We start from the raw sequence: 25,233 nt of genomic DNA, 5'->3' as shown, positions 1-25,233 counted from the left end.
CAGTTGGTCAAAGTTGGCTTCAACCCTCGTCTGCATATGAAAAGAGAAAAGGGGCGTGCAGGGCATGGTGGCCTTTTGCGGCGCTTGGCTGACCCCTAGTTTGCATTAAACACCTCCACCCTCCTTTGGTGTGGGGCTCATGTTGGCTATGCCCCAGCCCCTGAAGCATTCAAGCTGAATTCTTGCAGCAGCTGGGCACTGTAACAGCTCCAGAGCTGCTCTGTAAGGCAAGTAAAAGGGTGTGGGCCCTGCAGCACTACCTGTAGTTCGCATTGTGCGTTGGAAGGCACAAAGTAAGCAGACAGGAGGAGAAGTCAGGATAGTGCGCAAGGGCATAGAAGGGAGCGGCTCAAGAAAAGAGAAGTGGAAACAGACAGCAAACTAGGCTGGAGAGAGACCTGAGACAAAGAGATCTGAATTATACGAGAGCCGACCAGGGGAAACACAAATTATGCAGTCAAGTTTCCCACATTTGGGGAAATCGCAGGAGCAGCACACCCAGAGTGCAATGGGTGAGCCTTGCCCTGGGAGAAGCACCTTCATGATCATAGTATCTCACCTGGCTGGTAAGTAGGAGTTGGGCTAGAGCTGGGGAGGGTCGCTGCTCGGGTACCCCCCTGTAAAGTGAAGGAGATCCAACTGAGGCAGCACAAGGGAACTCTCGAAAGAAGAACAAGGCTAGAGGAAAATCTGAGACAAAGAAATCTGACTTTTACCAGAGCTGACCAGAGGAAAGCACAAACACAGTCCCCCACTACCACAAATAATGCAGTCAAGTTTCCCACATTTGGGGAAATCACAGAGGTCAGCATACCCAAAATGCAATGAATGAACCTCACCCTGGGAGAACAATCTTCATGACCATGGTATCTCCTATGCAAAATAAGTATGATTTGGAATAGGGCTGGGAAGGGCCGCTGCTCATGCACATCTCTGTCAAGTAAAGGAGATTCAACTGAGGCAGCACAAGGGAACTCTCATCTGGGGACAACAACTGCAGGGAGAACACATATTTTCAGATGAACATGGGAGGGCAGAAGGCTGCCTAATACTGAAGCACCCCCAAACAACAAACCAAATGCAACAACTAGTGCAAGCATTCCTGGGGGAAGTTCTGCAGAAGATGGATTTGCATACGGTGATGTCATCCAAGCAGTGGGTCAAAGTTGGCTTCAACCCTCATCTGCATATGAAAAGAGAAAAGGGGCGTGCAGGGCATGGCGGCCTTTTGCGGTGCTTGGATGACCCCTAGTTCGCATTAAACACCTCCACCCTCCTTCGGTGTGGGGCTCATGTTGGCTATGCCCCAGCCCCTGAAGCATTCAAGCTGATTTCTTGCAGCAGCTGGGCACTGTAACAGCTCCAGAGCTGCTCTGTAAGGCAAGTAAAAGGGTGTGGGCCCTGCAGCACTACCTGTAGTTTGCATTGTGCATTGGAAGGCACAAAGTAAGCAGATGGGAGGAGAAGTCAGGATAGTGCACAAGGGTATAGAAGGGAGCGGCTGAAGAAAAGAGAAGTGGAAACAGACAGAAAACTAGGCTGGAGAGAGACCTGAGACAAAGAGATCTGAATTATACGTGAGCCGACCAGGGGAAACACAAATTATGCAGTCAAGATTCCCACATTTGGGGAAATCGCAGGAGCATCACACCCAGAGTACAATGGGTGAGCCTTGCCCTGGGAGAAGCACCTTCATGATCATAGTATCTCACCTGGCAGGTAAGTAGGAGTTGGGCTAGAGCTGGGGAGGGTCGCTGCTCGGGTACCCCCCTGTAAAGTGAAGGAGATCCAACTGAGGCAGCACAAGGGAACTCTCGAAAGAAGAACAAGGCTAAAGGAAAATCTGAGACAAAGAAATCTGACTTTTACCAGAGCTGACCAGAGGAAAGCACAAACACAGTCTCCCACTACCACAAATAATGCAGTCAAGTTTCCGACATTTGGGGAAATCACAGGGGTCAGCATACCCAAAATGCAATGAATGAACCTCACCCTGGGAGAAAAATCTTCATGACCATGGTATCTCCTATGCAAAATAAGTATGATTTGGAATAGGGCTGGGGAGGGCCGCTGCTCATGCACATCTCTGTCAAGTAAAGGAGATTCAACTGAGGCAGCACAAGGGAACTCTCATCTTGGGACAACAACTGCAGGGAGAACATATATTTTCAGATGAACATGGGAGGGCAGAAGGCTGCCTAATACTGAAGCACCCCCAAACAACAAACCAAATGCAACAACTAGTGCAAGCATTCCTGGGGGAAGGCCTGCCGCAGATGGATTTGCATATGGTGATGTCATCCAAGCAGTGGGTCAAAGTTGGCTTCAACCCTCGTCTGCATATGAAAAGAGAAAAGGGGCGTGCAGGGCATGGTGGCCTTTTGCGGCGCTTGGCTGACCCCTAGTTTGCATTAAACACCTCCACCCTCCTTTGGTGTGGGGCTCATGTTGGCTATGCCCCAGCCCCTGAAGCATTCAAGCTGATTTCTTGCAGCAGCTGGGCACTGTAACAGCTCCAGAGCTGCTCTGTAAGGCAAGTAAAAGGGTGTGGGCCCTGCAGCACTACCTGTAGTTCGCATTGTGCATTGGAAGGCACAAAGTAAGCAGACGGGAGGAGAAGTCAGGATAGTGCACAAGGGTATAGAAGGGAGCGGCTGAAGAAAAGAGAAGTGGAAACAGACAGCAAACTAGGCTGGAGAGAGACCTGAGACAAAGAGATCTGAATTATACGAGAGCCGACCAGGGGAAACACAAATTATGCAGTCAAGTTTCCCACATTTGGGGAAATCGCAGGGGCAGCACACCCAGAGTGCAATGGGTGAGCCTTGCCCTGGGAGAAGCACCTTCATGATCATAGTATCTCACCTGGCAGGTAAGTAGGAGTTGGGCTAGAGCTGGGGAGGGTCGCTGCTCGGGTTCCCCCCTGTGAAGTGAAGGAGATCCAACTGAGGCAGCACCAGGGAACTCTCGAAAGAAGAACAAGGCTAGAGGAAGATCTGAGACAAAGAAATCTGACTTTTACCAGAGCTGACCAGAGGAAAGCACAAACACAGTCCCCCACTACCACAAATAATGCAGTCGAGTTTCCCACATTTGGGAAAATCACAGGGGTCAGCATACCCAGAATGCAATGAATGAACCTCACCCTGGGAGAACAATCTTCATGACCATGGTATCTCCTATGCAAAATAAGTATGATTTGGGATAGGGCTGGTGAGGGCCGCTGCTCAGGCACATCTCTGTCAAGCAAAGGAGATTCAACTGAGGCAGCACAAGGGAACTCTCATCTGGGGACAACAACTGCAGGGAGACCACATCTTTTCAGATGAACATGGGAGGGCGGAAGGCTGCCTAATACTGAAGCACCATCAAATATCAAACCATATGCAACAACTAGTACAAGCACTCCTGGGGGAAGGTCTGCAGCAGACGGATTTGCATATGGTGATGTTATCCAAGCAGTGGGCCAAAGTTGACTGGAACCCTCATCTGCATATGAAAAGAGAAAAGGGGCATGCAGGGCATGGCGGCCTTTTGCAGTGCTTGGATGACCCCTAGTTCGCATTAAACACCCCCACCCTCCTTTGGTGTGGGGCTCATGTTGGCCATGCCCCATCCCCTGAAGCATTCAAGCTGATTTCTTGCAGCAGCTGGGCACTGTAACAGCTCCAGAGCTGCTCTGTAAGGCAAGTAAAAGGGTGTGGGCCCTGAAGCACTACCTGTAGTTTGCATTGTGCATTGGAAGGCACAAAGTAAGCAGACGGGAGGAGAAGTCAGGATAGTGCACAAGGGTATAGAAGGGAGCGGCTGAAGAAAAGAGAAGTGGAAACAGACAGCAAACTAGGCTGGAGAGAGACCTGAGACAAAGAGATCTGAATTATACGAGAGCCGACCAAGGGAAACACAAATTATGCAGTCAAGTTTCCCACATTTGGGGAAATCGCAGGGGCAGCACACCCAGAGTGCAATGGGTGAGCCTTTCCCTGGGAGAAGCACCTTCATGATCATAGTATCTCACCTGGCAGGTAAGTAGGAGTTGGGCTAGAGCTGGGGAGGGTCGCTGCTCGGGTACCCCCCTGTAAAGTGAAGGAGATCCAACTGAGGCAGCACAAGGGAACTCTCGAAAGAAGAACAAGGCTAGAGGAAAATCTGAGACAAAGAAATCTGACTTTTACCAGAGCTGACCAGAGGAAAGCACAAACACAGTCCCCCACTACCACAAATAATGCAGTCAAGTTTCCCACATTTGGGGAAATCACAGGGGTCAGCATACCCAAAATGCAATGAATGAACCTCACCCTGGGAGAACAATCTTCATGACCATGGTATCTCCTATGCAAAATAAGTATGATTTGGAATAGGGCTGGGGAGGGCCGCTGCTCATGCACATCTCTGTCAAGTAAAGGAGATTCAACTGAGGCAGCACAAGGGAACTCTCATCTGGGGACAACAACTGCAGGGAGAACACATATTTTCAGATGAACATGGGAGGGCAGAAGGCTGCCTAATACTGAAGCACCCCCAAACAACAAACCAAATGCAACAACTAGTGCAAGCATTCCTGGGGGAAGTTCTGCAGAAGACGGATTTGCATACGGTGATGTCATCCAAGCAGTGGGTCAAAGTTGGCTTCAACCCTAATCTGCATATGAAAAGAGAAAATGGGCGTGCAGGGCATGGCGGCCTTTTGCGGTGCTTGGATGACCCCTAGTTCGCATTAAACACCTCCACCCTCCTTTGGTGTGGGGCTCATGTTGGCCATGCCCCATCCCCTGAAGCATTCAAGCTGATTTCTTGCAGCAGCTGGGCACTGTAACAGCTCCAGAGCTGCTCTGTAAGGCAAGTAAAAGGGTGTGGGCCCTGCAGCACTTCCTGTAGTTTGCATTGTGCATTGGAAGGCACAAAGTAAGCAGACTGGAGGAGAAGTCAGGATAGTGCACAAGGGTATAGAAGGGAGCGGCTGAAGAAAAGAGAAGTGGAAACAGACAGCAAACTAGGCTGGAGAGAGACCTGAGACAAAGAGATCTGAATTATACGAGAGCCGACCAGGGGAAACACAAATTATGCAGTCAAGTTTCCCACATTTGGGGAAATCGCAGGAGCAGCACACCCAGAGTACAATGGGTGAGCCTTGCCCTGGGAGAAGCACCTTCATGATCATAGTATCTCACCTGGCAGGTAAGTAGGAGTTGGGCTAGAGCTGGGGAGGGTCGCTGCTCGGGTACCCCCCTGTAAAGTGAAGGAGATCCAACTGAGGCAGCACAAGGGAACTCTCGAAAGAAGAACAAGGCTAAAGGAAAATCTGAAACAAAGAAATCTGACTTTTACTAGAGCTGACCAGAAGAAATCACAAACACAGCCTCCCACTACCACAAATAATGCAGTCGAGTTTCCCACATTTGGGGAAATCACAGGGGTCAGCATACCCAAAATGCAATGAATGAACCTCACCCTGGGAGAAAAATCTTCATGACCATGGTATCTCCTATGCAAAATAAGTATGATTTGGAAGAGGGCTGGGGAGGGCCGCTGCTCATGCACATCTCTGTCAAGTAAAGGAGATTCAACTGAGGCAGCACAAGGGAACTCTCATCTTGGGACAACAACTGCAGGGAGAACATATATTTTCAGATGAACATGGGAGGGCAGAAGGCTGCCTAATACTGAAGCACCCCCAAACAACAAACCAAATGCAACAACTAGTGCAAGCATTCCTGGGGGAAGGCCTGCCGCAGATGGATTTGCATATGGTGATGTCATCCAAGCAGTTGGTCAAAGTTGGCTTCAACCCTCGTCTGCATATGAAAAGAGAAAAGGGGCGTGCAGGGCATGGTGGCCTTTTGCGGCGCTTGGCTGACCCCTAGTTTGCATTAAACACCTCCACCCTCCTTTGGTGTGGGGCTCATGTTGGCTATGCCCCAGCCCCTGAAGCATTCAAGCTGAATTCTTGCAGCAGCTGGGCACTGTAACAGCTCCAGAGCTGCTCTGTAAGGCAAGTAAAAGGGTGTGGGCCCTGCAGCACTACCTGTAGTTCGCATTGTGCGTTGGAAGGCACAAAGTAAGCAGACAGGAGGAGAAGTCAGGATAGTGCGCAAGGGCATAGAAGGGAGCGGCTCAAGAAAAGAGAAGTGGAAACAGACAGCAAACTAGGCTGGAGAGAGACCTGAGACAAAGAGATCTGAATTATACGAGAGCCGACCAGGGGAAACACAAATTATGCAGTCAAGTTTCCCACATTTGGGGAAATCGCAGGAGCAGCACACCCAGAGTGCAATGGGTGAGCCTTGCCCTGGGAGAAGCACCTTCATGATCATAGTATCTCACCTGGCAGGTAAGTAGGAGTTGGGCTAGAGCTGGGGAGGGTCGCTGCTCGGGTACCCCCCTGTAAAGTGAAGGAGATCCAACTGAGGCAGCACAAGGGAACTCTCGAAAGAAGAACAAGGCTAGAGGAAAATCTGAGACAAAGAAATCTGACTTTTACCAGAGCTGACCAGAGGAAAGCACAAACACAGTCCCCCACTACCACAAATAATGCAGTCAAGTTTCCCACATTTGGGGAAATCACAGAGGTCAGCATACCCAAAATGCAATGAATGAACCTCACCCTGGGAGAACAATCTTCATGACCATGGTATCTCCTATGCAAAATAAGTATGATTTGGAATAGGGCTGGGAAGGGCCGCTGCTCATGCACATCTCTGTCAAGTAAAGGAGATTCAACTGAGGCAGCACAAGGGAACTCTCATCTGGGGACAACAACTGCAGGGAGAACACATATTTTCAGATGAACATGGGAGGGCAGAAGGCTGCCTAATACTGAAGCACCCCCAAACAACAAACCAAATGCAACAACTAGTGCAAGCATTCCTGGGGGAAGTTCTGCAGAAGATGGATTTGCATACGGTGATGTCATCCAAGCAGTGGGTCAAAGTTGGCTTCAACCCTCATCTGCATATGAAAAGAGAAAAGGGGCGTGCAGGGCATGGCGGCCTTTTGCGGTGCTTGGATGACCCCTAGTTCGCATTAAACACCTCCACCCTCCTTCGGTGTGGGGCTCATGTTGGCTATGCCCCAGCCCCTGAAGCATTCAAGCTGATTTCTTGCAGCAGCTGGGCACTGTAACAGCTCCAGAGCTGCTCTGTAAGGCAAGTAAAAGGGTGTGGGCCCTGCAGCACTACCTGTAGTTTGCATTGTGCATTGGAAGGCACAAAGTAAGCAGATGGGAGGAGAAGTCAGGATAGTGCACAAGGGTATAGAAGGGAGCGGCTGAAGAAAAGAGAAGTGGAAACAGACAGAAAACTAGGCTGGAGAGAGACCTGAGACAAAGAGATCTGAATTATACGTGAGCCGACCAGGGGAAACACAAATTATGCAGTCAAGATTCCCACATTTGGGGAAATCGCAGGAGCATCACACCCAGAGTACAATGGGTGAGCCTTGCCCTGGGAGAAGCACCTTCATGATCATAGTATCTCACCTGGCAGGTAAGTAGGAGTTGGGCTAGAGCTGGGGAGGGTCGCTGCTCGGGTACCCCCCTGTAAAGTGAAGGAGATCCAACTGAGGCAGCACAAGGGAACTCTCGAAAGAAGAACAAGGCTAAAGGAAAATCTGAGACAAAGAAATCTGACTTTTACCAGAGCTGACCAGAGGAAAGCACAAACACAGTCTCCCACTACCACAAATAATGCAGTCAAGTTTCCGACATTTGGGGAAATCACAGGGGTCAGCATACCCAAAATGCAATGAATGAACCTCACCCTGGGAGAAAAATCTTCATGACCATGGTATCTCCTATGCAAAATAAGTATGATTTGGAATAGGGCTGGGGAGGGCCGCTGCTCATGCACATCTCTGTCAAGTAAAGGAGATTCAACTGAGGCAGCACAAGGGAACTCTCATCTTGGGACAACAACTGCAGGGAGAACATATATTTTCAGATGAACATGGGAGGGCAGAAGGCTGCCTAATACTGAAGCACCCCCAAACAACAAACCAAATGCAACAACTAGTGCAAGCATTCCTGGGGGAAGGCCTGCCGCAGATGGATTTGCATATGGTGATGTCATCCAAGCAGTGGGTCAAAGTTGGCTTCAACCCTCGTCTGCATATGAAAAGACAAAAGGGGCGTGCAGGGCATGGTGGCCTTTTGCGGCGCTTGGCTGACCCCTAGTTTGCATTAAACACCTCCACCCTCCTTTGGTGTGGGGCTCATGTTGGCTATGCCCCAGCCCCTGAAGCATTCAAGCTGATTTCTTGCAGCAGCTGGGCACTGTAACAGCTCCAGAGCTGCTCTGTAAGGCAAGTAAAAGGGTGTGGGCCCTGCAGCACTACCTGTAGTTCGCATTGTGCATTGGAAGGCACAAAGTAAGCAGACGGGAGGAGAAGTCAGGATAGTGCACAAGGGTATAGAAGGGAGCGGCTGAAGAAAAGAGAAGTGGAAACAGACAGCAAACTAGGCTGGAGAGAGACCTGAGACAAAGAGATCTGAATTATACGAGAGCCGACCAGGGGAAACACAAATTATGCAGTCAAGTTTCCCACATTTGGGGAAATCGCAGGGGCAGCACACCCAGAGTGCAATGGGTGAGCCTTGCCCTGGGAGAAGCACCTTCATGATCATAGTATCTCACCTGGCAGGTAAGTAGGAGTTGGGCTAGAGCTGGGGAGGGTCGCTGCTCGGGTTCCCCCCTGTGAAGTGAAGGAGATCCAACTGAGGCAGCACCAGGGAACTCTCGAAAGAAGAACAAGGCTAGAGGAAGATCTGAGACAAAGAAATCTGACTTTTACCAGAGCTGACCAGAGGAAAGCACAAACACAGTCCCCCACTACCACAAATAATGCAGTCGAGTTTCCCACATTTGGGAAAATCACAGGGGTCAGCATACCCAGAATGCAATGAATGAACCTCACCCTGGGAGAACAATCTTCATGACCATGGTATCTCCTATGCAAAATAAGTATGATTTGGGATAGGGCTGGTGAGGGCCGCTGCTCAGGCACATCTCTGTCAAGCAAAGGAGATTCAACTGAGGCAGCACAAGGGAACTCTCATCTGGGGACAACAACTGCAGGGAGACCACATCTTTTCAGATGAACATGGGAGGGCGGAAGGCTGCCTAATACTGAAGCACCATCAAATATCAAACCATATGCAACAACTAGTACAAGCACTCCTGGGGGAAGGTCTGCAGCAGACGGATTTGCATATGGTGATGTTATCCAAGCAGTGGGCCAAAGTTGACTGGAACCCTCATCTGCATATGAAAAGAGAAAAGGGGCATGCAGGGCATGGCGGCCTTTTGCAGTGCTTGGATGACCCCTAGTTCGCATTAAACACCCCCACCCTCCTTTGGTGTGGGGCTCATGTTGGCCATGCCCCATCCCCTGAAGCATTCAAGCTGATTTCTTGCAGCAGCTGGGCACTGTAACAGCTCCAGAGCTGCTCTGTAAGGCAAGTAAAAGGGTGTGGGCCCTGAAGCACTACCTGTAGTTTGCATTGTGCATTGGAAGGCACAAAGTAAGCAGACGGGAGGAGAAGTCAGGATAGTGCACAAGGGTATAGAAGGGAGCGGCTGAAGAAAAGAGAAGTGGAAACAGACAGCAAACTAGGCTGGAGAGAGACCTGAGACAAAGAGATCTGAATTATACGAGAGCCGACCAAGGGAAACACAAATTATGCAGTCAAGTTTCCCACATTTGGGGAAATCGCAGGGGCAGCACACCCAGAGTGCAATGGGTGAGCCTTTCCCTGGGAGAAGCACCTTCATGATCATAGTATCTCACCTGGCAGGTAAGTAGGAGTTGGGCTAGAGCTGGGGAGGGTCGCTGCTCGGGTACCCCCCTGTAAAGTGAAGGAGATCCAACTGAGGCAGCACAAGGGAACTCTCGAAAGAAGAACAAGGCTAGAGGAAAATCTGAGACAAAGAAATCTGACTTTTACCAGAGCTGACCAGAGGAAAGCACAAACACAGTCCCCCACTACCACAAATAATGCAGTCAAGTTTCCCACATTTGGGGAAATCACAGGGGTCAGCATACCCAAAATGCAATGAATGAACCTCACCCTGGGAGAACAATCTTCATGACCATGGTATCTCCTATGCAAAATAAGTATGATTTGGAATAGGGCTGGGGAGGGCCGCTGCTCATGCACATCTCTGTCAAGTAAAGGAGATTCAACTGAGGCAGCACAAGGGAACTCTCATCTGGGGACAACAACTGCAGGGAGAACACATATTTTCAGATGAACATGGGAGGGCAGAAGGCTGCCTAATACTGAAGCACCCCCAAACAACAAACCAAATGCAACAACTAGTGCAAGCATTCCTGGGGGAAGTTCTGCAGAAGACGGATTTGCATACGGTGATGTCATCCAAGCAGTGGGTCAAAGTTGGCTTCAACCCTCATCTGCATATGAAAAAAGAAAATGGGCGTGCAGGGCATGGCGGCCTTTTGCGGTGCTTGGATGACCCCTAGTTCGCATTAAACACCTCCACCCTCCTTTGGTGTGGGGCTCATGTTGGCCATGCCCCATCCCCTGAAGCATTCAAGCTGATTTCTTGCAGCAGCTGGGCACTGTAACAGCTCCAGAGCTGCTCTGTAAGGCAAGTAAAAGGGTGTGGGCCCTGCAGCACTTCCTGTAGTTTGCATTGTGCATTGGAAGGCACAAAGTAAGCAGACTGGAGGAGAAGTCAGGATAGTGCACAAGGGTATAGAAGGGAGCGGCTGAAGAAAAGAGAAGTGGAAACAGACAGCAAACTAGGCTGGAGAGAGACCTGAGACAAAGAGATCTGAATTATACGAGAGCCGACCAGGGGAAACACAAATTATGCAGTCAAGTTTCCCACATTTGGGGAAATCGCAGGGGCAGCACACCCAGAGTGCAATGGGTGAGCCTTGCCCTGGGAGAAACACCTTCATGATCATAGTATCTCACCTGGCAGGTAAGTAGGAGTTGGGCTAGAGCTGGGGAGGGTCGCTGCTCGGGTTCCCCCCTGTGAAGTGAAGGAGATCCAACTGAGGCAGCACCAGGGAACTCTCGAAAGAAGAACAAGGCTAGAGGAAGATCTGAGACAAAGAAATCTGACTTTTACCAGAGCTGACCAGAGGAAAGCACAAACACAGTCCCCCACTACCACAAATAATGCAGTCGAGTTTCCCACATTTGGGAAAATCACAGGGGTCAGCATACCCAGAATGCAATGAATGAACCTCACCCTGGGAGAACAATCTTCATGACCATGGTATCTCCTATGCAAAATAAGTATGATTTGGGATAGGGCTGGTGAGGGCCGCTGCTCAGGCACATCTCTGTCAAGTAAAGGAGATTCAACTGAGGCAGCACAAGGGAACTCTCATCTGGGGACAACAACTGCAGGGAGACCACATCTTTTCAGATGAACATGGGAGGGCGGAAGGCTGCCTAATACTGAAGCACCATCAAATATCAAACCATATGCAACAACTAGTACAAGCACTCTTGGGGGAAGGTCTGCAGCAGACGGATTTGCATATGGTGATGTTATCCAAGCAGTGGGCCAAAGTTGACTGGAACCCTCATCTGCATATGAAAAGAGAAAAGGGGCATGCAGGGCATGGCGGCCTTTTGCAGTGCTTGGATGACCCCTAGTTCGCATTAAACACCCCCACCCTCCTTTGGTGTGGGGCTCATGTTGGCCATGCCCCATCCCCTGAAGCATTCAAGCTGATTTCTTGCAGCAGCTGGGCACTGTAACAGCTCCAGAGCTGTTCTGTAAGGCAAGTAAAAGAGTGTGGGCCCTGCAGCACCACCTGTTGTTCGCATTGTGCGTTGGAAGGCACAAATTAAGCAGACGGGAGGAGAAGTCAGGATAGTGCGCAAGGGCATTCTTTTCTCTTAGTCCGGGGGCAAGGCTTCAAAATGGGGTCTGCAACGGAGGAGACACAGGGGGCGTGGTCACAGCAGCTTTTCTCTACAGTCTGCACCAGCAGGAGCCTACACCATTTTTTATGATCACGCTGAACTGCAGTGCGACTGCAATTACAGCATGGTCAAGAAGGGAGGCGTCATGCTGGGTGGCCATGCCCTGTCACTGTGCAGGAGCCAGCACCGCTCACACACTAGTCCCCGGGTGCAGCCCCCAACCCCCGGGACTCCCGGAGCAACAAAATGTAGATTCAGGCCACCAGGCCACGCCCCTACCTATGAAACCATGCCTCCTTTTTACCATTGCGCTGTTTATCTGCGCGCACTGCATTACAATCTCCCTCGCCACCTCTCTGGGTCTCACCAGTGATAGTGACACCTCTGCCATGCTTGTAGCAGCTGGTCCTAAGATCTACGCCTCAAGCCCTGAGTGTTTGCCCTTGTGACTTGTTGATCATCATAGCGAAGCAGATGCTTACAGAAAACTGCAGGGGCTTAGACTGAAAATAAAAAAATTGATGGGTATAAGGTAGAGAGGAGCGGGTTCGGTTCTCCGAGAACCGAATTCCCCACGAACTCCACGTGGTTAACACTGGTCCGAGGCAGGCTCGGTTGTTCCCGCCTGACTCGGAAAACCTGAACAAGGGAAAATGTCATCATCCCGCTGTCGGATTCTCGCGAGATTCGGATTCCATATAAAGAGCTGCGCGTTGCTGCCATTTTTACTCGTGCATTGAAGAGAGAGCGGAGAGGACGTGGCTATGTTCTCTCAGTGGAAATCTCAATATCAGTGCTCAGTATCAGTGGTTACTTATTGCTGCTCAGTAATACTAGTAGTGTGTCTCTCCTGCTCAGTGTCAGTTCTCAGTAGTATCCTCATCAGTGCTCAGTATCACTGCTCATTGTCTTGTGCTGCATTGTGGTGCTCAGCATACTACAGTACATTACTAATAGTCCAGTGCTGCATCTTGCTGCTCAGTGTCAGTTCTAGTATCCTCATCAGTGCTCACTATCACTGCTCATTGCATTGTGGTGTTCTGTATACTACAGTAACATAGTAATATAGTATATATAGAGGAGCGGGTTCGGTTCTCCGAGAACCGAATTCCCGACGAACTCCACGTGGTTTACACTGGTCCGAGGCAGGCTCGGTTGTTCCCGCCTGACTCGGAAAACCTGAACAAGGGAAAATGTCATCATCCCGCTGTCGGATTCTCGCGAGATTCGGATTCCATATAAAGAGCTGCGCGTTGCCGCCATTTTTACTCGTGCATTGAAGAGAGAGCGGAGAGGACGTGGCTATGTTCTCTCAGTGGAAATCTCCATATCAGTGCTCAGTATCAGTGGTTACTTATTGCTGCTCAGTAATACTAGTAGTGTGTCTCTCCTGCTCAGTGTCAGTTCTCAGTAGTATCCTCATCAGTGCTCAGTATCACTGCTCATTGTCTTGTGCTGCATTGTGGTGCTCAGCATACTACAGTACATTACTAATAGTCCAGTGCTGCATCTTGCTGCTCAGTGTCAGTTTTAGTATCCTCATCAGTGCTCACTATCACTGCTCATTACATTGTGGTGTTCTGTATACTACAGTAACATAGTAATATAGTAACATATAGTAACATAGTTTTTGAGGTTGAATAGAGGCAAATTGCCCATCGTGTTCAACCTGTTTTAAGTTGTGATGATTCTACATACTTGCTGAATAATGTTTTATGACTAGTTAGCTACTATAACTCATGTTACCCCCGGATTAACCATGTTGATATTTTAAGTATTATAACCTTGGATAGCTTTTTCATTCAGAAATGTATCCATTCCTTTTTTAAATCCAATTACAGAGTCCGCCATTACCACCTTCCCTGGCAGGGAATTCCACATCCTGATTGCCCTAACAGTGAAGATCATAGTATCTCACCTGGCAGGTAAGTAGGAGTTGGGCTAGAGCTGTGGAGGATTGCTGCTCGGGCACCCCCTGTCAAGTGAAGGAGATCCAACTGAGGCAGCACAAGGGAACTCTCGAAAGAAGAACAAGGCTAGAGGAAGATCTGAGACAAAGAAATCTGACTTTTACCAGAGCTGACCAGAGGAAAGCACAAACACAGTCCCCCACTACCACAAATAATGCAGTCGAGTTTCCCACATTTGGGGAAATCACAGGGGTCAGCATACCCAGAATGCAATGAATGAACCTCACCCTGGGAGAACAATCTTCATGACCATGGTATCTCCTATGCAAAATAAGTATGATTTGGGATAGGGCTGGGGAGGGCCGCTGCTCAGGCACATCTCTGTCAAGTAAAGGAGATTCAACTGAGGCAGCACAAGGGAACTCTCATCTGGGGACAACAACTGCAGGGAGAACACATATTTTCAGATGAACATGGGAGGGCAGAAGGCTGCCTAATACTGAAGCACCCCCAAAAAACAAACCAAATGCAACTACTAGTGCAAGCATTCCTGGGGGAAGGCCTGCAGCAGATGGATTTGCATATGGTGATGTCATCCAAGCAGTGGGTCAAAGTTGGCTTCAACCCTCGTCTGCATATGAAAATAAAAAAGGGGTGTGCAGGGCATGGCGGCCTTTTGCGGCGCTTGGATGACCCCTAGTTCGCATTAAACACCTCCACCCTCCTTCGGTGTGGGGCTCATGTTGGCTATGCCCAAGCCCCTGAAGCATTCAAGCTGATTTCTTGCAGCAGCTGGGCACTGTAACAGCTCCAGAGCTGCTCTGTAAAGCAAGTAAAAGGGTGTGGGCCCTGCAGCACTACCTGTATTTTGCATTGTGCGTTGGAAGGCACAAAGTAAGCAGACGGGGAAGTCAGGATAGTGCACAAGGGCATAGAAGGGAGCGGCTCAAGAAAAGAGAAGTGGAAACAGGCAGCAAACTAGGCTGGAGAGGGACCTGAGACAAAGAGATCTAAATTATATGAGAGCCGACCAGGGGAAACACAAATTATGCAGTCAAGTGTCCCACATTTGGGGAAATCGCAGGAGCAGCACACCCAGAGTGCAATGGGTGAGCCTTGCCCTGGGAGAAGCACCTTCATGATCATAGTATCTCACCTGGCAGGTAAGTAGGAGTTGGGCTAGAGCTGGGGAGGGTTGCTGCTCGGGTACCCCCCTGTCAAGTGAAGGAGATCCAACTGAGGCAGCACAAGGGAACTCTCGAAAGAAGAACAAGGCTAGAGGAAAATCTGAGACAAAGAAATCTGACTTTTACCAGAGCTGACCAGAGGAAAGCACAAACACAGTCCCCCACTACCACAAATAATGCAGTCGAGTTTCCCACATTTGGGGAAATCACAGGGGTCAGCATACCCAAAATGCAATGAATGAACCTCACCCTCGGAGAACAATCTTCATGACCATGGTATCTCCTATGCAAAATAAGTATGATTTGGGATAGGGCTGGGGAGGGCCGCTGCTCAGGCACATCTCTGTCAAGTAAAGGAGATTCAACTGAGGCAGCACAAGGGAACTCCCATCTGGGGACAACAACTGCAGGGAGAACACATATTTTCAGATGAACATGGGAGGGCAGAAGGCTGCCTAATACTGAAGCACCCCCAAACAACAAACCAAATGCAACAACTAGTACAAGCATTCCTGGGGGAAGTTCTGCAGAAGACGGATTTGCATACGGTGATGTCATCCAAGCAGTGGGCCAAAGTTGGCTGGAACCCTCATCTGCATATGAAAAGAGAAAAGGGGTATGCAGGGCATGGCGGCCTTTTGCGGCGTTGGATGACCCTTAGTTCGCATTAAACACCCCCACCCTCCTTCGGTGTGGGGCTCATGTTGGCTATGCCCCAGCCCCTGAAGCATTCAAGCTGATTTCTTGCAGCAGCTTGGCACTGTAACAGCTCCAGAGCTGCTCTGTACGGCAAGTAAAAGGGTGTGGGCCCTGCAGCACTACCTGTAGTTTGCATTGTGCATTGGAAGGCACTTAAGAAAAGAGAAGTGGAAACAGACAGCAAACTAGGCTGGAGAGAGACCTGAGACAAAGAGATCTGAAGTATACGAGAGCCGACCAGGGGAAACACAAATTATGCAGTCAAGTTTCCCACATTTGGGGAAATCGCAGGAGCAGCACACCCAGAGTGCAATGGGTGAGCCTTGCCCTGGGAGAAGCACCTACGTGATCATAGTATCTCACCTGGCAGGTAAGTAGGAGTTGGGCTAGAACTGGGGAGGGTCGCTGCTCGGGTACCCCCCTGTCAAGTGAAGGAGATCCAACTGAGGCAGCACAAGGGAATTCTCGAAAGAAGAACAAGGCTAGAGGAAGATCTGAGACAAAGAAATCTGACTTTTACCAGAGCTGACCAGAGGAAAACACAAACACAGTCCCCCACTACCACAAATAATGCTGTCGAGTTTCCCACATTTGGGGAAATCACAGGGGTCAGCATACCCAGAATGCAATGAATGAACCTCACACTGGGAGAATAATCTTCATGACCATGGTATCTCCTATGCAAAATAAGTATGATTTGGGATAGGGCTGGGGAGGGCCGCTGCTCAGGCACATCTCTGTCAATTAAAGGAGATTCAACTGAGGCAGCATAAGGGAACTCTCACTATGGACAACAACTGCAGGGAGAACACATATTTTCAGATGAACATGGGAGGGCAGAAGGCTGCCTAATACTGAAGCACCCCCAAACAACAAACCAAATGCAACAACTAGTGCAAGCATTCCTGGGGGAAGGCCTGCAGCAGATGGATTTGCATATGGTGATGTCATCCAAGCAGTGGGTCAAAGTTGGCTTCAACCCTTGTCTGCATATGAAAAGAGAAAAGGGGCGTGCAGGGCATGGCGGCCTTTTGCGGCGCTTGGATGACCCCTAGTTCGCATTAAACACCTCCACCCTCCTTCGGTGTGGGGCTCATGTTGGCTATGCCCCAGCCCCTGAAGCATTCAAGCTGATTTCTTGCAGTAGCTGGGCACTGTAACAGCTCCAGAGCTGCTCTGTACGGCAAGTAAAAGGGTGTGGGCCCTGCAGCACTACCTGTAGTTTGCATTGTGCATTGGAAGGCACAAAGTAAGCAGACGGGAGAAGTAAGGATAGTGCGCAAGGCCATAGAATGGAGCGGCTTAAGAAAAGAGAAGTGGAAACAGACAGCAAACTAGGCTGGAGAGAGACCTGAGACAAAGAGATCTGAATTATACGAGAGCCGACCAGGGGAAACACAAATTATGCAGTCAAGTTTCCCACATTTGGGGAAATCGCAGGAGCAGCACACCCAGAGTGCAATGGGTGAGCCTTGCCCTGGGAGAAGCACCTACGTGATCATAGTATCTCACCTGGCAGGTAAGTAGGAGTTGGGCTAGAGCTGGGGAGGGTCGCTGCTCGGGTACCCCCCTGTCAAGTGAAGGAGATCCAACTGAGGCAGCACAAGGGAATTCTCGAAAGAAGAACAAGGCTAGAGGAAGATCTGAGACAAAGAAATCTGACTTTTACCAGAGCTGACCAGAGGAAAACACAAACACAGTCCCCCACTACCACAAATAATGCTGTCGAGTTTCCCACATTTGGGGAAATCACAGGGGTCAGCATACCCAGAATGCAATGAATGAACCTCACACTGGGAGAATAATCTTCATGACCATGGTATTTCCTATGCAAAATAAGTATGATTTGGGATAGGGCTGGGGAGGGCCGCTGCTCAGGCACATCTCTGTCAAGTAAAGGAGATTCAACTGAGGCAGCATAAGGGAACTCTCATCTGGGGACAACAACTGCAGGGAGAACACATATTTTCAGATGAACATGGGAGGGCAGAAGGCTGCCTAATACTGAAGCACCCCCAAACAACAAACCAAATGCAACAACTAGTGCAAGCATTCCTGGGGGAAGGCCTGCAGCAGATGGATTTGCATATGGTGATGTCATCCAAGCAGTGGGTCAAAGTTGGCTTCAACCCTCGTCTGCATATGAAAAGAGAAAAGGGGCGTGCAGGGCATGGCGGCCTTTTGCGGCGCTTGGATGACCCCTAGTTCGCATTAAACACCTCCATTCTCCTTCGGTGTGGGGCTCATGTTGGCTATGCCCCAGCCCCTGAAGCATTCAAGCTGATTTCTTGCAGTAGCTGGGCACTGTAACAGCTCCAGAGCTGCTCTGTACGGCAAGTAAAAGGGTGTGGGCCCTGCAGCACTACCTGTAGTTTGCATTGTGTATTGGAAGGCACAAAGTAAGCAGACGGGAGAAGTAAGGATAGTGCGCAAGGCCATAGAATGGAGCGGCTTAAGAAAAGAGAAGTGGAAACAGACAGCAAACTAGGCTGGAGAGAGACCTGAGACAAAGAGATCTGAATTATACGAGAGCCGACCAGGGGAAACACAAATTATGCAGTCAAGTTTCCCACATTTGGGGAAATCGCAGGGGCAGCACATCCAGAGTGCAATGGGTGAGCCTTGCCCTGGGAGAAGCACCTTCATGATTATAGTATCTCACCTGGCAGGTAAGTAGAAGTTGGGCTAGAGCTGGGGAGGGTCGCTGCTCGGGCACACCCCTGTCAAGTGAAGGAGATCCAACTGAGGCAGCACAAGGGAACTCTCGAAAGAAGAACAAGGCTAGAGGAAGATCTGAAACAAATAAATCTGACTTTTACCAGAGCTGACCAGAGGAAAGCACAAACACAGTCCCCCACTACCACAAATAATGCAGTTGAGTTTCCCACATTTGGGGAAATCACAGGGGTCAGCATACCCAGAATGCAATGAATGAACCTCACCCTGGGAGAACAATCTTCAAGACCATGGTCTCTCCTATGCAAAATAAGTATGATTTGGGATAGGGCTGGGGAGGGCCGCTGCTCAGGCGCATCTCTGTCAAGTAAAGGAGATTCAACTGAGGCAGCACAAGGGAACTCTCATCTGGGGACAACAACTGCAGGGAGAACACATATTTTCAGATGAACATGGGAGGGCAGAAGGCTGCCTAATACTGAAGCACCCCCAAACAACAAACCAAATGCAACAACTAGTGCAAGCATTCCTGGGGGAAGGCCTGCAGCAGATGGATTTGCATATGGTGATGCCATCCAAGCAGTGGGTCAAAGTTGGCTTCAACCCTCGTCTGCATATGAAAAGAGAAAAGGGGCGTGCAGGGCATGGCGGCCTTTTGCGGCGCTTGGCTGACCCCTAGTTCGCATTACACACCTCCACCCTCCTTCGGTGTGGGGCTCATGTTGGCTATGCCCCAGCCCCTGAAGCATTCAAGCTGATTTCTTGCAGCAGCTGGGCACTGTAACTGCTCCAGAGCTGCTCTGTACGGCAAGTAAAAGGGTGTGGGCCCTGCAGCACTACCTGTAGTTTGCATTGTGCGTTGGAAGGCACGAAGTAAGCAGACGGGAGAAGTCAGGATAGTGCGCAAGGGCATAGAAGGGAGCGGCTCAAGAAAAGAGAAGTGGAAACAGACAGCAAACTAGGCTGGAGAGAGACCTGAGACAAAGAGATCTGAATTATACGAGAGCCGACCAAGGGAAACACAAATTATGCAGTCAAGTTTCCCACATTTGGGGAAATCGCAGGGGCAGCACAACCAGAGTGCAATGGGTGAGCCTTGCCCTGGGAGAAGCACCTTCATGATCATAGTATCTCACCTGGCAGGTAAGTAGGAGTTGGGCTAGAGCTGGGGAGGGTCGCTGCTCGGGTAACCCCCTGTCAAGTGAAAGAGATCCAACTGAGGCAGCACAAGGGAACTCTCGAAAGAAGAACAAGGCTAGAGGAAGATCTGAGATAAAGAAATCTGATTTTTACCAGAGCTGACCAGAGGAAAGCACAAACACAGTCCCCCACTACCACAAATAATGCAGTCGAGTTTCCCACATTTGGGGAAATCACAGGGGTCACAGGGGTCTTTGCAAAAGAGAGATATTGGCAAGGAAAAGCTGTCTTGTACCATTGCATTTTTCTCCCAAACGAAGGACACTAGAAAGAAAATTTTAAAGCCTCCTTTTAGGCCATCATCTACAGTAGGCTTTAAAATTTTCTTTCTAGTGTCCTTCGTTTGGGAGAAAAATGCAAAGGTACAAGACAGCTTTTCCTTGCCAATAACAGGAGGCTTTAAAATTTTCTTTCTAGTGTCCTTCGTTTGGGAGAAAAATGCAATGGTACAAGACAGCTTTTCCTTGCCAATATCTCTCTTTTGCAAAGAGCTGCGCATTGGAAAATTCAGGGCTATGTCGTGTAGATGATGGCCTAACAGGAGGCTTTAAAATTTTCTTTCTAGTGACCTTCGTTTGGGAGAAAAATGCAAAGGTACAAGACAGCTTTTCCTTGCCAATATCTCTCTTTTGCAAAGAGCTACGCATTGGAAAATTCAGGGCTATGTCGTGTAGATGATGGCCTAACAGGAGGCTTTAAAATTTTCTTTCTAGTGACCTTCGTTTGGTAGAAAAATGCAAAGGTACAAGACAGCTTTTCCTTGCCAATATCTCTCTTTTGCAAAGAGCTGCGCATTGGAAAATTCAGGGCTATGTCGTGTAGATGATGGCCTAACAGGAGGCTTTAAAATATTCTTTCTAGTGTCCTTCGTTTGGGAGAAAAATGCAATGGTACAAGACAGCTTTTCCTTGCCAATATCTCTCTTTTGCAAAGAGCTGCGCATTGGAAAATTCAGGGCTATGTCGTGTAGATGATGGCCTAACAGGAGGCTTTAAAATTTTCTTTCTAGTGACCTTCGTTTGGGAGAAAAATGCAAAGGTACAAGACAGCTTTTCCTTGCCAATATCTCTCTTTTGCAAAGAGCTGCGCATTGGAAAATTCAGGGCTATGTCGTGTAGATGATGGCCTAACAGTAGGCTTTAAAATTTTCTTTCTAGTGTCCTTCGTTTGGGAGAAAAATGCAAAGGTACAAGACAGCTTTTCCTTGCCAATATCTCTCTTTTGCAAAGAGCTGCGCATTGGAAAATTCAGGGCTATGTCGTGTAGATGATGGCCTAACAGGAGGCTTTAAAATTTTCTTTCTAGTGTCCTTCGTTTGGGAGAAAAATGCAAAGGTACAAGACAGCTTTTCCTTGCCAATATCTCTCTTTTGCAAAGAGCTACGCATTGGAAAATTCAGGGCTATGTCGTGTAGATGATGGCCTAACAGGAGGCTTTAAAATTATCTTTCTAGTGACCTTCGTTTGGGAGAAAAATGCAAAGGTACAAGACAGCTTTTCCTTGCCAATATCTCTCTTTTGCAAAGAGCTGCGCATTGGAAAATTCAGGGCTATGTCGTGTAGATGATGGCCTAACAGGAGGCTTTAAAATGTTCTTTCTAGTGTCCTTCGTTTGGGAGAAAAATGCAATGGTACAAGACAGCTTTTCCTTGCCAATATCTCTCTTTTGCAAAGAGCTGCGCATTGGAAAATTCAGGGCTATGTCGTGTAGATGATGGCCTAACAGGAGGCTTTAAAATTTTCTTTCTAGTGTCCTTCGTTTGGGAGAAAAATGCAAAGGTACAAGACAGCTTTTCCTTGCCAATATCTCTCTTTTGCAAAGAGCTACGCATTGGAAAATTCAGGGCTATGTCGTGTAGATGATGGCCTAACAGGAGGCTTTAAAATTTTCTTTCTAGTGTCCTTCGTTTGGGAGAAAAATGCAATGGTACAAGACAGCTTTTCCTTGCCAATATCTCTCTTTTGCAAAGAGCTGCGCATTGGAAAATTCAGGGCTATGTCGTGTAGATGATGGCCTAACAGGAGGCTTTAAAATTTTCTTTCTAGTGTCCTTCGTTTGGGAGAAAAATGCAAAGGTACAAGACAGCTTTTCCTTGCCAATATCTCTCTTTTGCAAAGAGCTACGCATTGGAAAATTCAGGGCTATGTCGTGTAGATGATGGCCTAACAGGAGGCTTTAAAATTTTCTTTCTAGTGACCTTCGTTTGGGAGAAAAATGCAAAGGTACAAGAAAGCTTTTCCTTGCTAATATCTCTCTTTTGCAAAGAGCTGCGCATTGGAAAATTCAGGGCTATGTCGTGTAGATGATGGCCTAACAGGAGGCTTTAAAATTTTCTTTCTAGTGTCCTTCGTTTGGGAGAAAAATGCAATGGTACAAGACAGCTTTTCCTTGCCAAAATCTCTCTTTTGCAAAGAGCTGCGCGAAAGAAGAACAAGGCTAGAGGAAGATCTGAGACAAAGAAATCTGACTTTTACCAGAGCTGACCAGCGGAAAACACAAACACAGTCCCCCACTACCACAAATAATGCAGGCGAGTTTCCCACATTTGGGGAAATCACAGGGGTCAGCATACCCAGAATGCAATGAATGAACCTCACCCTGGGTGAACAATCTTCATGACCATGGTGTCTCCTATGCAAAATAAGTATGATTTGGGATAGGGCTGGGGAGGGCCGCTGCTCAGGCACATCTCTGTCAAGTAAAGTTAATTCAACTGAGGCAGCACAAGGGAACTCTCATCTGGGGACAACAACTGCAGGGAGAACACATATTTTCAGATGAACATGGGAGGGCAGAAGGCTGCCTAATACTGAAGCACCCCCAAACATCAAACCAAATGCAACAACTAGTGCAAGCATTCCTGGGGGAAGGCCTGCAGCAGATGGATTTGCATATGGTGATGTTATCCAAGCAGTGGGTCAAAGTTGGCTTCAACCCTCATCTGCATATGAAAAGAGAAAAGGGGCGTGCAGGGCATGGCGGCCTTTTGCGCTGCTTGGATGACCCCTAGATCGCATTAAACACCCCCACCCTCCTTTGGTGTGGGGCTCATGTTGGCCATGCCCCATCCCATGAAGCATTCAAGCTGATTTCTTGCAGCAGCTGGGCACTGTAACAGCTCCAGAGCTGCTCTGTAAGGCAAGTAAAAGGGTGTGGGCCCTGCAGCACTACCTGTAGTTTGCATTGTGCATTGGAAGGCACAAAGTAAGCAGACGGGAGGAGAAGTCAGGATAGTGCACAAGGGTATAGAAGGGAGGGGCTCAAGAAAAGAGAAGTGGAAACAGACAGCAAACTAGGCTGGAGAGAGACCTGAGACAAAGAGATCTGAATTATACGAGAGCCGACCAGGGGAAACACAAATTATGCAGTCAAGTTTCCCACATTTGGGGAAATTGCAGGGGCAGCACACCCAGAGTGCAATGGGTGAGCCTTGCCCTGGGAGAAGCACCTTCATGATCATAGTATCTCACCTGGCAGGTAAGTAGGAGTTGGGCTAGAGCTGGGGAGGGTCGCTGCTCGGACACCCCCCTGTCAAGTGAAGGAGATCCAACTGAGGCAGCACAAAGGAACTCTCGAAAGAAGAACAAGGCTAGAGGAAGATCTGAGACAAAGAAATCTGACTTTTACCAGAGCTGACCAGAGGAAAGCACAAACACAGTCCACCACTACCACAAATAATGCAGTCGAGTTTCCCACATTTGGGGAAATCACAGGGGTCAGCATACCCAGAGTGCAATGAATGAACCGCACCCTGGGAGAACAATCTTCATAACAATGGTATCTCCTATGCAAAATAAGTATGATTTGGGATATGGCTGGGGAGGGCCGCTGCTCAGGCACATCTCTGTCAAGTAAAGGAGATTCAACTGAGGCAGCACAAGGGAACTCTCATCTGGGGACAACAACTGCAGGGAGAACACATATTTTCAGATGAACATGGGAGGGCAGAAGGCTGCCTAATACTGAAGCACCCCCAAACAACAAACCAAATGCAACAACTAGTGCAAGCATTCCTGGGGGAAGTTCTGCAGAAGATGGATTTGCATACGGTGATGTCATCCAAGCAGTGGGTCAAAGTTGGCTTCAACCCTCGTCTGCATATGAAAAGAGAAAAGGGGCGTGCAGGGCATGGTGGCCTTTTGCGGCACTTGGCTGACCCCTAGTTTGCATTAAACACCTCCACCCTCCTTCGGTGTGGGGCTCATGTTGGCTATGCCCCAGCCCCTGAAGCATTCAAGCTGATTTCTTGCAGCAGCTGGGCACTGTAACAGCTCCAGAGCTGCTCTGTAAGGCAAGTAAAAGGTTGTGGGCCCTGCAGCACTACCTGTAGTTCGCATTGTGCGTTGGAAGGCACAAAGTAAGCAGAAAGGAGGAGAAGTCAGGATAGTGCGCAAGGGCATAGAAGGGAGCTGCTGAAGAAAAGCTAAAATATCAATCCCAGTTTTGGATTACTTTAATGAACAAAAAAAATGCATATAGCAAAGGATAGTTTCAATCTGCCTACCTCTGGGTTATGGGCCCAGCATGCTTCCAGTGCAGTACTCTGCTGCACATGTAAGTGCAAGAGATCCTGAAGCACTCACTCATCATGCGAAAGTACCAATGTGTTTCTTCATTGGTTGCTGGAAGAAACATCTTACAAAAACTCTCCAGATTATTGACTTTTTAAAGTTTTTCTAGGAAACGTTCTAGATGAATGCTTATTAGTCTTTGTCAGTATGTACTTTTTGCAAAGTGTCTCTGTGGCGCAATCGGTTAGTGTGTTCAGCTATTAATCAAAAGGTTGGTGGTTCAATCCCACCCAGGGACGTAATTGACCTTGTGATCAGATTTTGGTAATATTTAAGTAGACAAGTCAAAATTGCAAAACCCCTCTTATGGTGTAGGGTACCTGGCCTTCTCTGATGTAATCAGAGTTAGATTTGATTAAGTGATTTTATAAAAAAAACAGCTAGGAAGCACAATTTAGCAGTGGGTTGCAGAGAAAAAGAAAAATGCTGGCAGAAAAATCCAATTGAGTGATTAAACAGCTCTTCATTTTCTGGCTTTATTTTTATGATAACAAATTTGTTCTCTGAAAAGTGTCCACAAAGCCAAGTATCTGATTAACATCTTTGTAGGGATGGTTTTTCACCTATTACTAAATTAAACTTGCTTCATTGGAAAGGCAGCAAGATGCATCCTCATTTCAATATCTACGGAAATAATACAGGTTGACACCAGGAAACATTAACGCCACTGCATCCTTGCTGCTTTCTCATGTGGAAGTCTGTTTAATGTGAAAACAAGGTGATATCTAATTAGCACACAGGTAAGGAATAAAGAAAATCTTTATTTAAGGGTGAAGATGTTTCTCACAAAATCGTTGCCCCAATGCATCATTGAAATTCAAGCTGGAAAGATGATTTTAATATATCACTTGTACATTTTGTATTGCTCTTCTGGTGACAATGTAGTTTGTTTTTGTCAATTACCATTTTAATAATCGGGTAAAGAAAATTAATTGGATTTTTGAAAGAAAACAATACTGTCAATATACTATTAAAACAAATTAAAATGGTAAAAGTTATTGTACTTTAAGTAAAAATAAAAGCTAAAATATCAATCCCAGTTTTGGATTACTTTAATGAACAAAAAAAAATGCATATAGCAAAGGATA

At 48.2% G+C, this 25,233-nt stretch overlaps 30 non-coding genes and 3 pseudogenes across 30 annotated transcripts; all 33 read right to left on the bottom strand.

Annotated features, from left to right (window-relative positions):
- Nucleotides 1-411: 411 nt before the first annotated feature.
- LOC135013527 (U1 spliceosomal RNA) lies at nt 412-574 on the bottom strand. The gene has a single exon (XR_010212197.1). It is a non-coding gene; the product is annotated as a U1 spliceosomal RNA (small nuclear RNA).
- Nucleotides 575-726: 152 nt separating this feature from the next.
- Nucleotides 727-890, bottom strand: LOC135013354 (U1 spliceosomal RNA). Its single transcript, XR_010212033.1, has one exon. It is a non-coding gene; the product is annotated as a U1 spliceosomal RNA (small nuclear RNA).
- Nucleotides 891-1,575: 685 nt separating this feature from the next.
- On the bottom strand, nt 1,576-1,727 carry LOC135013599 (U1 spliceosomal RNA; annotated as a pseudogene).
- Nucleotides 1,728-1,879: 152 nt separating this feature from the next.
- LOC135013428 (U1 spliceosomal RNA) lies at nt 1,880-2,043 on the bottom strand. Its single transcript, XR_010212103.1, has one exon. It is a non-coding gene; the product is annotated as a U1 spliceosomal RNA (small nuclear RNA).
- A 674-nt stretch (nt 2,044-2,717) lies between these two features.
- On the bottom strand, nt 2,718-2,880 carry LOC135013469 (U1 spliceosomal RNA). The gene has a single exon (XR_010212142.1). It is a non-coding gene; the product is annotated as a U1 spliceosomal RNA (small nuclear RNA).
- Nucleotides 2,881-3,032: 152 nt separating this feature from the next.
- On the bottom strand, nt 3,033-3,196 carry LOC135013563 (U1 spliceosomal RNA). The gene has a single exon (XR_010212228.1). It is a non-coding gene; the product is annotated as a U1 spliceosomal RNA (small nuclear RNA).
- A 674-nt stretch (nt 3,197-3,870) lies between these two features.
- Nucleotides 3,871-4,033, bottom strand: LOC135013496 (U1 spliceosomal RNA). Its single transcript, XR_010212169.1, has one exon. It is a non-coding gene; the product is annotated as a U1 spliceosomal RNA (small nuclear RNA).
- Nucleotides 4,034-4,185: 152 nt separating this feature from the next.
- On the bottom strand, nt 4,186-4,349 carry LOC135013670 (U1 spliceosomal RNA). The gene has a single exon (XR_010212321.1). It is a non-coding gene; the product is annotated as a U1 spliceosomal RNA (small nuclear RNA).
- A 674-nt stretch (nt 4,350-5,023) lies between these two features.
- LOC135013516 (U1 spliceosomal RNA) lies at nt 5,024-5,186 on the bottom strand. The gene has a single exon (XR_010212186.1). It is a non-coding gene; the product is annotated as a U1 spliceosomal RNA (small nuclear RNA).
- A 152-nt stretch (nt 5,187-5,338) lies between these two features.
- On the bottom strand, nt 5,339-5,502 carry LOC135013409 (U1 spliceosomal RNA). Its single transcript, XR_010212084.1, has one exon. It is a non-coding gene; the product is annotated as a U1 spliceosomal RNA (small nuclear RNA).
- A 674-nt stretch (nt 5,503-6,176) lies between these two features.
- On the bottom strand, nt 6,177-6,339 carry LOC135013484 (U1 spliceosomal RNA). The gene has a single exon (XR_010212157.1). It is a non-coding gene; the product is annotated as a U1 spliceosomal RNA (small nuclear RNA).
- Nucleotides 6,340-6,491: 152 nt separating this feature from the next.
- LOC135013352 (U1 spliceosomal RNA) lies at nt 6,492-6,655 on the bottom strand. The gene has a single exon (XR_010212031.1). It is a non-coding gene; the product is annotated as a U1 spliceosomal RNA (small nuclear RNA).
- A 685-nt stretch (nt 6,656-7,340) lies between these two features.
- On the bottom strand, nt 7,341-7,492 carry LOC135013598 (U1 spliceosomal RNA; annotated as a pseudogene).
- Nucleotides 7,493-7,644: 152 nt separating this feature from the next.
- Nucleotides 7,645-7,808, bottom strand: LOC135013427 (U1 spliceosomal RNA). The gene has a single exon (XR_010212102.1). It is a non-coding gene; the product is annotated as a U1 spliceosomal RNA (small nuclear RNA).
- A 674-nt stretch (nt 7,809-8,482) lies between these two features.
- On the bottom strand, nt 8,483-8,645 carry LOC135013468 (U1 spliceosomal RNA). The gene has a single exon (XR_010212141.1). It is a non-coding gene; the product is annotated as a U1 spliceosomal RNA (small nuclear RNA).
- Nucleotides 8,646-8,797: 152 nt separating this feature from the next.
- Nucleotides 8,798-8,961, bottom strand: LOC135013551 (U1 spliceosomal RNA). The gene has a single exon (XR_010212219.1). It is a non-coding gene; the product is annotated as a U1 spliceosomal RNA (small nuclear RNA).
- Nucleotides 8,962-9,635: 674 nt separating this feature from the next.
- On the bottom strand, nt 9,636-9,798 carry LOC135013495 (U1 spliceosomal RNA). Its single transcript, XR_010212168.1, has one exon. It is a non-coding gene; the product is annotated as a U1 spliceosomal RNA (small nuclear RNA).
- Nucleotides 9,799-9,950: 152 nt separating this feature from the next.
- On the bottom strand, nt 9,951-10,114 carry LOC135013669 (U1 spliceosomal RNA). The gene has a single exon (XR_010212320.1). It is a non-coding gene; the product is annotated as a U1 spliceosomal RNA (small nuclear RNA).
- Nucleotides 10,115-10,788: 674 nt separating this feature from the next.
- On the bottom strand, nt 10,789-10,951 carry LOC135013446 (U1 spliceosomal RNA). Its single transcript, XR_010212117.1, has one exon. It is a non-coding gene; the product is annotated as a U1 spliceosomal RNA (small nuclear RNA).
- A 152-nt stretch (nt 10,952-11,103) lies between these two features.
- On the bottom strand, nt 11,104-11,267 carry LOC135013539 (U1 spliceosomal RNA). Its single transcript, XR_010212209.1, has one exon. It is a non-coding gene; the product is annotated as a U1 spliceosomal RNA (small nuclear RNA).
- Nucleotides 11,268-13,986: 2,719 nt separating this feature from the next.
- Nucleotides 13,987-14,150, bottom strand: LOC135013413 (U1 spliceosomal RNA). The gene has a single exon (XR_010212089.1). It is a non-coding gene; the product is annotated as a U1 spliceosomal RNA (small nuclear RNA).
- A 691-nt stretch (nt 14,151-14,841) lies between these two features.
- Nucleotides 14,842-14,983, bottom strand: LOC135013546 (U1 spliceosomal RNA; annotated as a pseudogene).
- A 152-nt stretch (nt 14,984-15,135) lies between these two features.
- Nucleotides 15,136-15,299, bottom strand: LOC135013656 (U1 spliceosomal RNA). Its single transcript, XR_010212307.1, has one exon. It is a non-coding gene; the product is annotated as a U1 spliceosomal RNA (small nuclear RNA).
- Nucleotides 15,300-15,913: 614 nt separating this feature from the next.
- On the bottom strand, nt 15,914-16,076 carry LOC135013535 (U1 spliceosomal RNA). Its single transcript, XR_010212205.1, has one exon. It is a non-coding gene; the product is annotated as a U1 spliceosomal RNA (small nuclear RNA).
- Nucleotides 16,077-16,228: 152 nt separating this feature from the next.
- Nucleotides 16,229-16,392, bottom strand: LOC135013424 (U1 spliceosomal RNA). The gene has a single exon (XR_010212099.1). It is a non-coding gene; the product is annotated as a U1 spliceosomal RNA (small nuclear RNA).
- A 670-nt stretch (nt 16,393-17,062) lies between these two features.
- On the bottom strand, nt 17,063-17,225 carry LOC135013533 (U1 spliceosomal RNA). The gene has a single exon (XR_010212203.1). It is a non-coding gene; the product is annotated as a U1 spliceosomal RNA (small nuclear RNA).
- Nucleotides 17,226-17,377: 152 nt separating this feature from the next.
- LOC135013440 (U1 spliceosomal RNA) lies at nt 17,378-17,541 on the bottom strand. Its single transcript, XR_010212115.1, has one exon. It is a non-coding gene; the product is annotated as a U1 spliceosomal RNA (small nuclear RNA).
- A 671-nt stretch (nt 17,542-18,212) lies between these two features.
- LOC135013561 (U1 spliceosomal RNA) lies at nt 18,213-18,375 on the bottom strand. The gene has a single exon (XR_010212226.1). It is a non-coding gene; the product is annotated as a U1 spliceosomal RNA (small nuclear RNA).
- A 152-nt stretch (nt 18,376-18,527) lies between these two features.
- On the bottom strand, nt 18,528-18,691 carry LOC135013658 (U1 spliceosomal RNA). Its single transcript, XR_010212309.1, has one exon. It is a non-coding gene; the product is annotated as a U1 spliceosomal RNA (small nuclear RNA).
- A 671-nt stretch (nt 18,692-19,362) lies between these two features.
- On the bottom strand, nt 19,363-19,525 carry LOC135013536 (U1 spliceosomal RNA). Its single transcript, XR_010212206.1, has one exon. It is a non-coding gene; the product is annotated as a U1 spliceosomal RNA (small nuclear RNA).
- A 2,533-nt stretch (nt 19,526-22,058) lies between these two features.
- Nucleotides 22,059-22,222, bottom strand: LOC135013418 (U1 spliceosomal RNA). Its single transcript, XR_010212093.1, has one exon. It is a non-coding gene; the product is annotated as a U1 spliceosomal RNA (small nuclear RNA).
- A 674-nt stretch (nt 22,223-22,896) lies between these two features.
- On the bottom strand, nt 22,897-23,059 carry LOC135013454 (U1 spliceosomal RNA). The gene has a single exon (XR_010212126.1). It is a non-coding gene; the product is annotated as a U1 spliceosomal RNA (small nuclear RNA).
- Nucleotides 23,060-23,211: 152 nt separating this feature from the next.
- Nucleotides 23,212-23,375, bottom strand: LOC135013383 (U1 spliceosomal RNA). The gene has a single exon (XR_010212061.1). It is a non-coding gene; the product is annotated as a U1 spliceosomal RNA (small nuclear RNA).
- Nucleotides 23,376-25,233: the final 1,858 nt, after the last annotated feature.

Source organism: Pseudophryne corroboree, unplaced genomic scaffold (assembly GCF_028390025.1).
Source record: "Pseudophryne corroboree isolate aPseCor3 unplaced genomic scaffold, aPseCor3.hap2 scaffold_271, whole genome shotgun sequence".
Taxonomy (NCBI): domain Eukaryota; kingdom Metazoa; phylum Chordata; class Amphibia; order Anura; family Myobatrachidae; genus Pseudophryne; species Pseudophryne corroboree.
Note: the sequence above shows the minus strand (reverse complement) of the source record. Positions and strands in the feature narration are given on the sequence as shown.